General features: G+C 38.6%; 1 long non-coding RNA gene across 1 annotated transcript; it reads left to right on the top strand.

Annotated features, from left to right (window-relative positions):
* Positions 1-4,457: 4,457 nt before the first annotated feature.
* LOC115173672 (uncharacterized) lies at positions 4,458-7,282 on the top strand. Its single transcript, XR_003871648.1, has 2 exons — positions 4,458-5,072; positions 6,772-7,282. It is a non-coding gene; the product is annotated as an uncharacterized LOC115173672 (long non-coding RNA).
* The last annotated feature ends 1,224 nt before the right edge of the window (positions 7,283-8,506 follow it).

The raw sequence follows: 8,506 nt of genomic DNA, 5'->3' as shown, positions 1-8,506 counted from the left end.
ACCAGTGTTGCCAACTCCTCAATAAGGAATGTAGCTATTGGCTGTCCTAAAAGTCGCTAGAAGTTGCTAAATGACGTCATCACCTAATTAAATAAAGGTAAAATAAGGCCGCCTTGACTAATAAGGACTGTTATAGTACATATTCAGGATATACATGATTTATCCTAAATCTTAAACAAATTTATTGACAGTTTTTTTATTGTCTCTTTTTGGTACATTTAGATTGTTAATGTAGATTGTATACAAAAAAAATGTATGGCTAAAAATGTTCATGTTTTACTGTGACTTGTTGTAGGCTCCTAAGGTTAAACCATAAAGGTTAAAAAACAAACTAAACTAAAAAACTAAATAAAAAATGTATTAAACTAAGTAACTCTGCCAGAGTGTCTCTTTTCGGTCACTTTTGCCGGTCCCAAGCCCGGATAAAGGAGGACGGTTGGAATTGTGGCATAAAAAAAAACAAGAATCGACAGAAGAAAGTTTTTAGTGTTTTTTACTCACTTTTTGTCTCTCCCATGACGTTATTCCTGTCTCCTACAGCATCCATCACAATTACATGCACATGGCCAATTATGCAAACTAGGCAAGTAAGTTAAGAACAAATTCTTATTTTCAATGACGGCCTAGGACATGTTGAGTCAGGCATCACACTCCAAATCTACATGTTCACAAGTGATACCCACATGTTGCTGGTTAGAATGAAGCTCCTCGCCCAAAATGCTAAATAAGTAGTTTGGGTAACACTGTGAATGTTAAAAGTATCATGCATAACAACCTTCATGTTTTAACATCATTCGTAAGGAACCTTCAAAATAAGTTATTTTTTCATTACAGAAAGTTAAGATATTATGAAGTTAAATTATTTTAGTTTAAATAATCTGGTCTGAGTGAACAGTATTGTTGCTGGTGTTACTGACTGGGTTAGTCCTGTGCACCACAAGGCTGTATTAGTCTTTGCTGAGCTAAAGCCAAGGCATAAGCTTCTGGCTCGATGGTGTTTACGTCGGTATCAGTAAAGCAATTCCTGACCAACACTAATTTATAAAGCTCTTTTTACATCAAATGTGATTGATTGATTTGATCTAATATATATTTTTTCAGATATCAGGCAAAGTTACTCAACACGTTACAATGCCATCAATTGCTCTGACCTGGGTTCAAATACTATTAAGCCTGTCTGGAGTGACTGCCAGAATGATGGGGTTTGCTATTTTGGAACTACTGCAATGGTTCCATTGTGCCAGGCAAGCTAAATCATCGACCACAGCTAGTTAGAGTAATTGAAATATTCTATTTATAGCCAGTTCTGGATCCAACCCTTCTGCTCTTCTGGCCTTGAGCAAGTTACATAACCCCTAATCTGCTACCTGGGTACTGCTCTGAGGTTTACCTGGTGCTCCCAGATTGTTGTGTGATTAGTATGTCAGAGGGTTGAGTACTTTGACAGAATACATTTTTTTTTAATCAAATTCCTCATGAATGACGTTGAATAAATGTGTTCTAAAAGTTGTTATGAATGATACTGGAACACTCATCAAGGTTTTATGTATACCCCCCCATTTGTTTTAGATCAACTAATGCAACATTGGCATGCAGAATATTCCCCTTGGTTGAGAGGAACTCCCTGAGGAAGACAGGAAAACTGTGCATCAATGTTTAACCTTAAATAAAGTGATACTGACAGTCAGCTTGTCACAGAGTTCGTTGGGTTCTACGGACCAAAACGCAGCCGGGATGTAAATGCTCATCTTATTATTTAATTGAATAAAGAGAACACAGAGAAAAACAAGAAAACGAATAAAGACTAGTGACAGTTTTACAGGCAGAATAAACGCAGTGCAAAATACAACTACCCACAACCTACCAAACAAACACACACCTACTTATAGGACTCCCAATCAGAGGCAACTAGAAACACCTGCCTCCAATTGAGAGTCCAGCACCCAAAACTACACATAGAAAAACAAACCTAGAACCTATACCAAAACTAACACACCCCACAATACAAAACAAATATACCTCTGGCACGTCCTGACCAAATATAATACAAATAATACCTAAATATTGGTCAGGACGTGAACCAGCTGGAGAGGGAAAACCTGCATACTTCAGATGCACGTTTGTGTTGCCATGAACCTTGCAGAGGTTAAATATGCACCCAGAAATAGGTCAATACTATTATGCATTTACTTTTTGATAGCTTTAATAAAGATTTTAGTCCTTAGACCCTGAGTCTTTAAAGGGGCAATCTGGGATTCAAACAACAACAAAGCGGCCACCCCACCACTTAAGTAAACGTAACCACTCTCAAATTCATAGATGTAGCTATGGATGCAAGGACTGACCATCCATGATATCAAAATGATGAGGACCAAGGCACTCTTCAAAATACTGAAACACTATTGTAGTGTCACGTTAATGTTGAATAGAAAATATTTAAAAATAACTTTAACAGTCTTAAAATATGTATTTTTTTAATCCAGCCACAAGATACAGATTTTTATAAATTTCTCCAAATATATCAACTGTAGTCCAAAAAATATAAGGTATGTCGCACACAATATTTTATCAGAAATTAATTTTTTGTTATATTGTTAACCTTTTCTTTCTTGCTTTTCAGCAGGTACACACATATGTGTAGGTGTCAACATTCTTCATTGTAAGCAATCATTTTTGTAAAATAATTTTAGCATCTGGAAAATGCTCACCATAAAACCAGAAATCCAAGATGATTTCCTCCATTGTTGGGCTCACCATGTGGGGTCATTGTGACCCTCAATCATATTTACCAGCTGATTGCAACCTATCTTGACACCACTTTTGTTAGAGATTCATAAACTGAATCTACTGTTAAAAGAAATCAAATCAAATGTATTTATATAGCCCTTCTTACATCAGCTGATATCTCAAAGTGCTGTACAGAAACCCAGCCTAAAACCCCAAACAGCAAGCAATGCAGGTGTAGAAGCACGGTGGCTAGGAAAAACTCCCTAGAAAGGCCAAAACCTAGGAAAAAACCTAGAGAGGAACCAGGCTATGAGGGGTGGCCAGTCCTCTTCTGGCTGTGCCGGGTGGAGATTATAACAGAACATGGCCAAAATGTTCAAATGTTCATAAATGACCAGCATGGTCAAATAATAATAATCACAGTAGTTGTCGAGGGTGCAACTAGTCAGCACCGCAAGAGTAAATGTCAGTTGGCTTTTCATAGCCGATCATTGAGAGTATCTCTACCACTCCTGCTGTCTTTAGAGAGTTGAAAACAGCAGGTCTGGGACAGGTAGCACGTCCGGTGAACAGGTCAGGGTTCCATAGCCGCAGGCAGAACAGTTGAAACTGGAGCAGCAGCACGGCCAGGTGGACTGGGGACAGCAAGGAATCATCATGTCAGGTAGTCCTGAGGCATGGTCCTAGGGCTCAGGTCCTCCGAGAGAGAGAAAGAAAGAAAGAAAGAGAGAATTAGAGAGAGCATACTTAAATTCACACAGGATACTGGATAAGACAGGAGAAATACTCCAGATATAACAGGCTGACCTTAGCACCCCGACACATAAACTCCTGCAGCATAAATACTGGAAGCTGAGACAGGAGGGGTCAGGAGACACTGTGGCCCCTCCGATGATACCCCAGGACAGGGCTAAACAGGAAGGATATAACCCCACCCACTTTGCCAAAGCACAGCCCCCACACCACTTGAGGGATATCTTCATCCACCAACTTACCATCCTGAGACAAGGCCGAGTATAGCCCACAAAGATTAAATAAGGAAACAACGTTTTTAAAAAGACATGGGAAGTAGCACATGTGTGAATGTCGAACTGTTAAATAGAAAAAGGCTGACTGCTTACTTCAGGCCACTGACTAAATTAAATGATTGGCTCCAAAGTTAAGTCAATTACATTTACATCTACGTCATTTAGCAGACGCTCTTATCCAGAGCGACTTACAAATTGGTGCATTCACCTTATGATATCCAGTGGAACAACCACTTACAATAGTACATCTATATCTTTTTTTTGGGGGGGGGGGGTAGAAGGATTACTTAATCCTATCCCAGGTATTCCTTAAAGAGGTGGGGTTTCAGGTGTCTCCTGAAGGTGGTGATTGACTCCGCTGTCCTGGCGTCGTGAGGGAGCTTGTTCCACCATTGGGGTGCCAGAGCAGCGAACAGTTTTGACTGGGCTGAGCGGGAACTGTGCTTCCGCAGAGGTAGGGAGTCGAGCAGGCCAGAGGTGGATGAACGCAGTGCCCTTGTTTGGGTGTAGGGACTGATCAGAGCCTGAAGGTACGGAGGTGCCGTTCCCCTCACAGCTCCGTAGGCAAGCAACATGGTCTTGTAACAGATGCGAGCTTCAACTGGAAGCCAGTGGAGTGTGCGGAGGAGCGGGGTGATGTGAGAGAACTTGGGAAGGTTGAACACCAGACGGGCTGCGGCGTTCTGGATGAGTTGTAGGGGTTTAATGGCACAGGCAGGGAGCCCCGCCAATTAAGCACAATTAAGCAAGTTTCTAGCTACAGAAAATCTTTTACAAAATGTATTTGTCACCTAAACAGTGTACAATAAATTAAGGTCAGTACATAACTGTTATTATACTCTCAAACAGATTCTTTGCCCCTCCCTATTTAAAAAAAAAATTGTCCATCCCAAATTTTTTGTCCCGAACACCTAACCAGTTTTCTATACCACGTCAGTACCTGGGGGAAAACGAAAACATTATTAAGCTAAGAACATCGCACTTGCATTCCTCTGTCCCTCCCTTTTTCGTCACCTTTATCTTATTATCTTGGGTGCCTCCCAAAATATTACGTCACCTGAAAGACAGACTATTTGGCATCAAACCAGCCCTATAGTAATATAAATACAAGCTAGGAATACATTGGCATGACAGTATACACAGGAACAGTTCAATTGTAAGCTTGAAATGGTTAACAGAACTAGACAGATAATGAGATTTTAGAGTTGATATAAGCTAGATATTGTGATTGTTTATTGTCATTAACCAAGACCTTCCTCAATTGATATTTGGAGAAATTACAGAAATAGGTGGCTGGCATTGAGGTGTTTGCTGTAGGTAAGTAATAACCTTTACTGTATAATGGAATATATAAATGCAAAATATTTGATACATTTTTTTCAAATAAATTGCACACAGCACAAATACATAATACACAAATACATAAATACACAAATACATAAATACATACAAATATAACAAGGTAAAATGGTCTTATAAGAAAAGATCAAAATCCAAAATTGATAATGTAAAGCAAAAACATTGAAACTATGAAGATTATGGTTATTATGTACACGTTATATGTAAACACCCATACACTTTTGATTAACTACTAAGCTGTCACAGAATATGTATAGGAACATGTAGTTAATTGCTGGCAGACCATTTGAAAACTTTAAATTTACATGATTTACATGATGTTACATGATTTACAGTGCCTTCAGAAAGTATTCATACTTCTTGATTTATTCCACATTTTGTTGTGTTACAGCCTGGTCTTAATGATGAAATGCCCATGCATGTTCTGTAAATGTGAACATGAGTTAATGCCGCCACTTCAGATCACTCTGACGTTTTTTGTTGTACAGTACCCAATGATTTATGACAACTTCCTTGATAGGTCAATGTCCTCATTGTGGTTTCACAGTCTTGTTTAAAACGTTTTATGTACACACTTTATTATAATTATTAGAATACTTATGAAATGCACATTGTTATATTATAAGGGTGTCAGGTAGCCTAGTGGTTAGAATATTGGGCCAGTAACCAAAAGGTTGCTAGATTGAATCCCTGAGCTGAGAAGGTAAAAATCTGTTGTTCTGCCCCTGAACAAGGCAGTTAACCCAATGTTCCTAGGCTGTCATTGTAAGTAAGAATTTGTTCTTAACTGACTTGCCTAGTTAAATGAAGGTTAAATAAAAAATTTAAATATTTGTAACATATGCTTGTTTTCCTTATACTCCAGGATTTTGTGAGTGTTTTTATTTTGCACACTTATGTAGACATTGCTCCAGCCACATCCGTTCAACGTGTTTAATGCTTGAGGCCTATATGTGAAGCTTAATAGAGCAGTGATATTAGCAAGAGCAGTGTGCAGGTTTCCTATTTTTCTCATCTTTTTAAGAATATAGAAAATGGATTGGTCAACTTTTGATAGCCAAGTTTAAATACTTGTGTTTTTTAAGCAGCAAATGCGGATTTCTCCTGAAACATTGCAACGCTAATGTGGATTTTACTATTTCATGTATTATGTTTTATATTTGAAAAAACATCCACTTTTGATGAACTACGCCGATTACTTTCACAGAATATGTGTGAATTGCTGGTCGCTGGCAGACCATTTGCAAATTTGAAATGCCCATTCCTCTTTTATGAAGTAACATGATTGGTGGGATGAGGTAATAGGCTGATTTGTTATGGGAAAAAATGCAATGCTAATCTGGATTTTACTGTGTAATTTCACTAAAGTATATAAATCCATGTTCACAGCAGTTATAGTGACTGTTGTGAAGTTATTCACACCCTTGCAAAAGTTTTCACATTTTGTTTCCTTATTTTTAACATTATTCTTCACAAGCTACTTTTATTCACAGAGATGTCTTGAATTAATAATTATTCACACCTCTTGATCTGGCACACCTAAATGAGTCGCATTAATTCGCTTAACAAGTTGCAGATTAAGTTGATGTCCACCGCTGCACATTAATAGTGGTTTATGACCTGTCAATAAAATGTATATATTTTTCTTTCTATTCAGAAAACAACTGCATCAACTGAGTCCAAAATGAAGACACAGAAACTGACAGCTACATTTTTTACCATGGGTATGTAGTACACTGAATTTCATTCCGTGATCATGTTTCTAACTCATTTTTTACTATTTGCTAACTTCATGCCAACTCGTGTATTAATCCTGAATCAAAATATTAACAACCAAAAAGGCAAGATGGTGACAAAATAGACCATGTACATGTAGATCATGCAATTACAATAATGAGCAATTATGTACATATTCTTTGCATATGATGTTACAATGCTTATGATTTTTTTCTAAATATGTTTATTTTTACATTTCATGGGGGCAATTTTACATTTTGCCTAGTCTAATGTCAAATGTCTCACCTCGATTAAATACATTTCAAAATATAAAAAGGAAAATGACTCAATTGTAAGCGGTAAATATTATCACACTGCTGTAACCTCTATTACTTGAATTATATTACCACACTACTGCAATGAAAAATGTATCAACTTTTCAACAACAAAAATATACAACCCAAGTGTGGTAATCTCAATAAGGTATTATAGGTAATATTATTACCAATCAAGGGAATAATTTCCGTATTTAATTTATGTAGCTATAAATTATAATTGTATATTGTATATAATAAAGATGTCAAAAACTGCACCATGCTGATGAAGGGAAATCTTGGAAATGTTGATAGTGTGCGCAATAAACATATTAACCATTCATCTCATAAACCACAGTGTTTCTATGCTGGAATATCCATGGAGTTCCGACCACAACTGCAGTTAACACAACTGAAGCTCCTACGACAACTGCAGCTCCTACGACAACTGCAGCTCCTACGACAACTGCAGCTCCTACGACAACTGCAGCTCCTACGACAACAACTGTAGCTCCTATAACAATAACTGTAGCTCCTACTACAACAACTGTAGCTCCTATGACAATAACTGTAGCTCCTACTACAACTGTAGCTCTTACAACCACTACAACTGCAGCACCTACTTCAACAACTACAACTGAAGCTCCTACGATAACCACAACTGCAGCACCTGCTACGACAACTACAACTGAAGCTGCTACGACAACCACAACTTCAGCGCCTACAACGACAACTACAACGACAACTACAACACCTACTACGACAACTACGACAACCAAAATACCTACTACGACAACCACAACTGTAGCTCCTACGACAACACCTGTAGCTCCTACGGCCACTACAACTGCAGCACCTACTTCAACAACCACTGCAGCTCTTACAACCACTACATATGCAGTTCCTACAACAACGACAACTGAAGCTCCTACGACAACCACAACTGCAGCTCCAACTACAACATCTGTAGCTCCTACGACCACTACAACTGCAGCACCTACTACAACAACTACAAATGCAGCTCCTACGACAACCACAACTGCAGCTCCTACTACAACTTTAGATCCCACGACCATTACAACAGAAGCACCCACTACGACCACTACAAACGCAGCTCCTACGACAACCGCAACTGATGCTCCTACTACAACTTTAGATACTACGACCACTACAACAGCAGCACCTACTTCAACAACCACTGCAGCTCATACAACCACTACAACATCAGCACCAACTACAACAACTACAAATGCAGCTCCTACGACAACCACAACTGCAGCTCCAACTACAACATCTGTAGCTCCTACGACCACTACAACAGCAGCACCTACAACGACAACTGTAGCTCCTACGACAACCACA

Source organism: Salmo trutta, chromosome 34 (assembly GCF_901001165.1).
Source record: "Salmo trutta chromosome 34, fSalTru1.1, whole genome shotgun sequence".
NCBI classification, from domain to species: domain Eukaryota; kingdom Metazoa; phylum Chordata; class Actinopteri; order Salmoniformes; family Salmonidae; genus Salmo; species Salmo trutta.
Note: the sequence above shows the minus strand (reverse complement) of the source record. Positions and strands in the feature narration are given on the sequence as shown.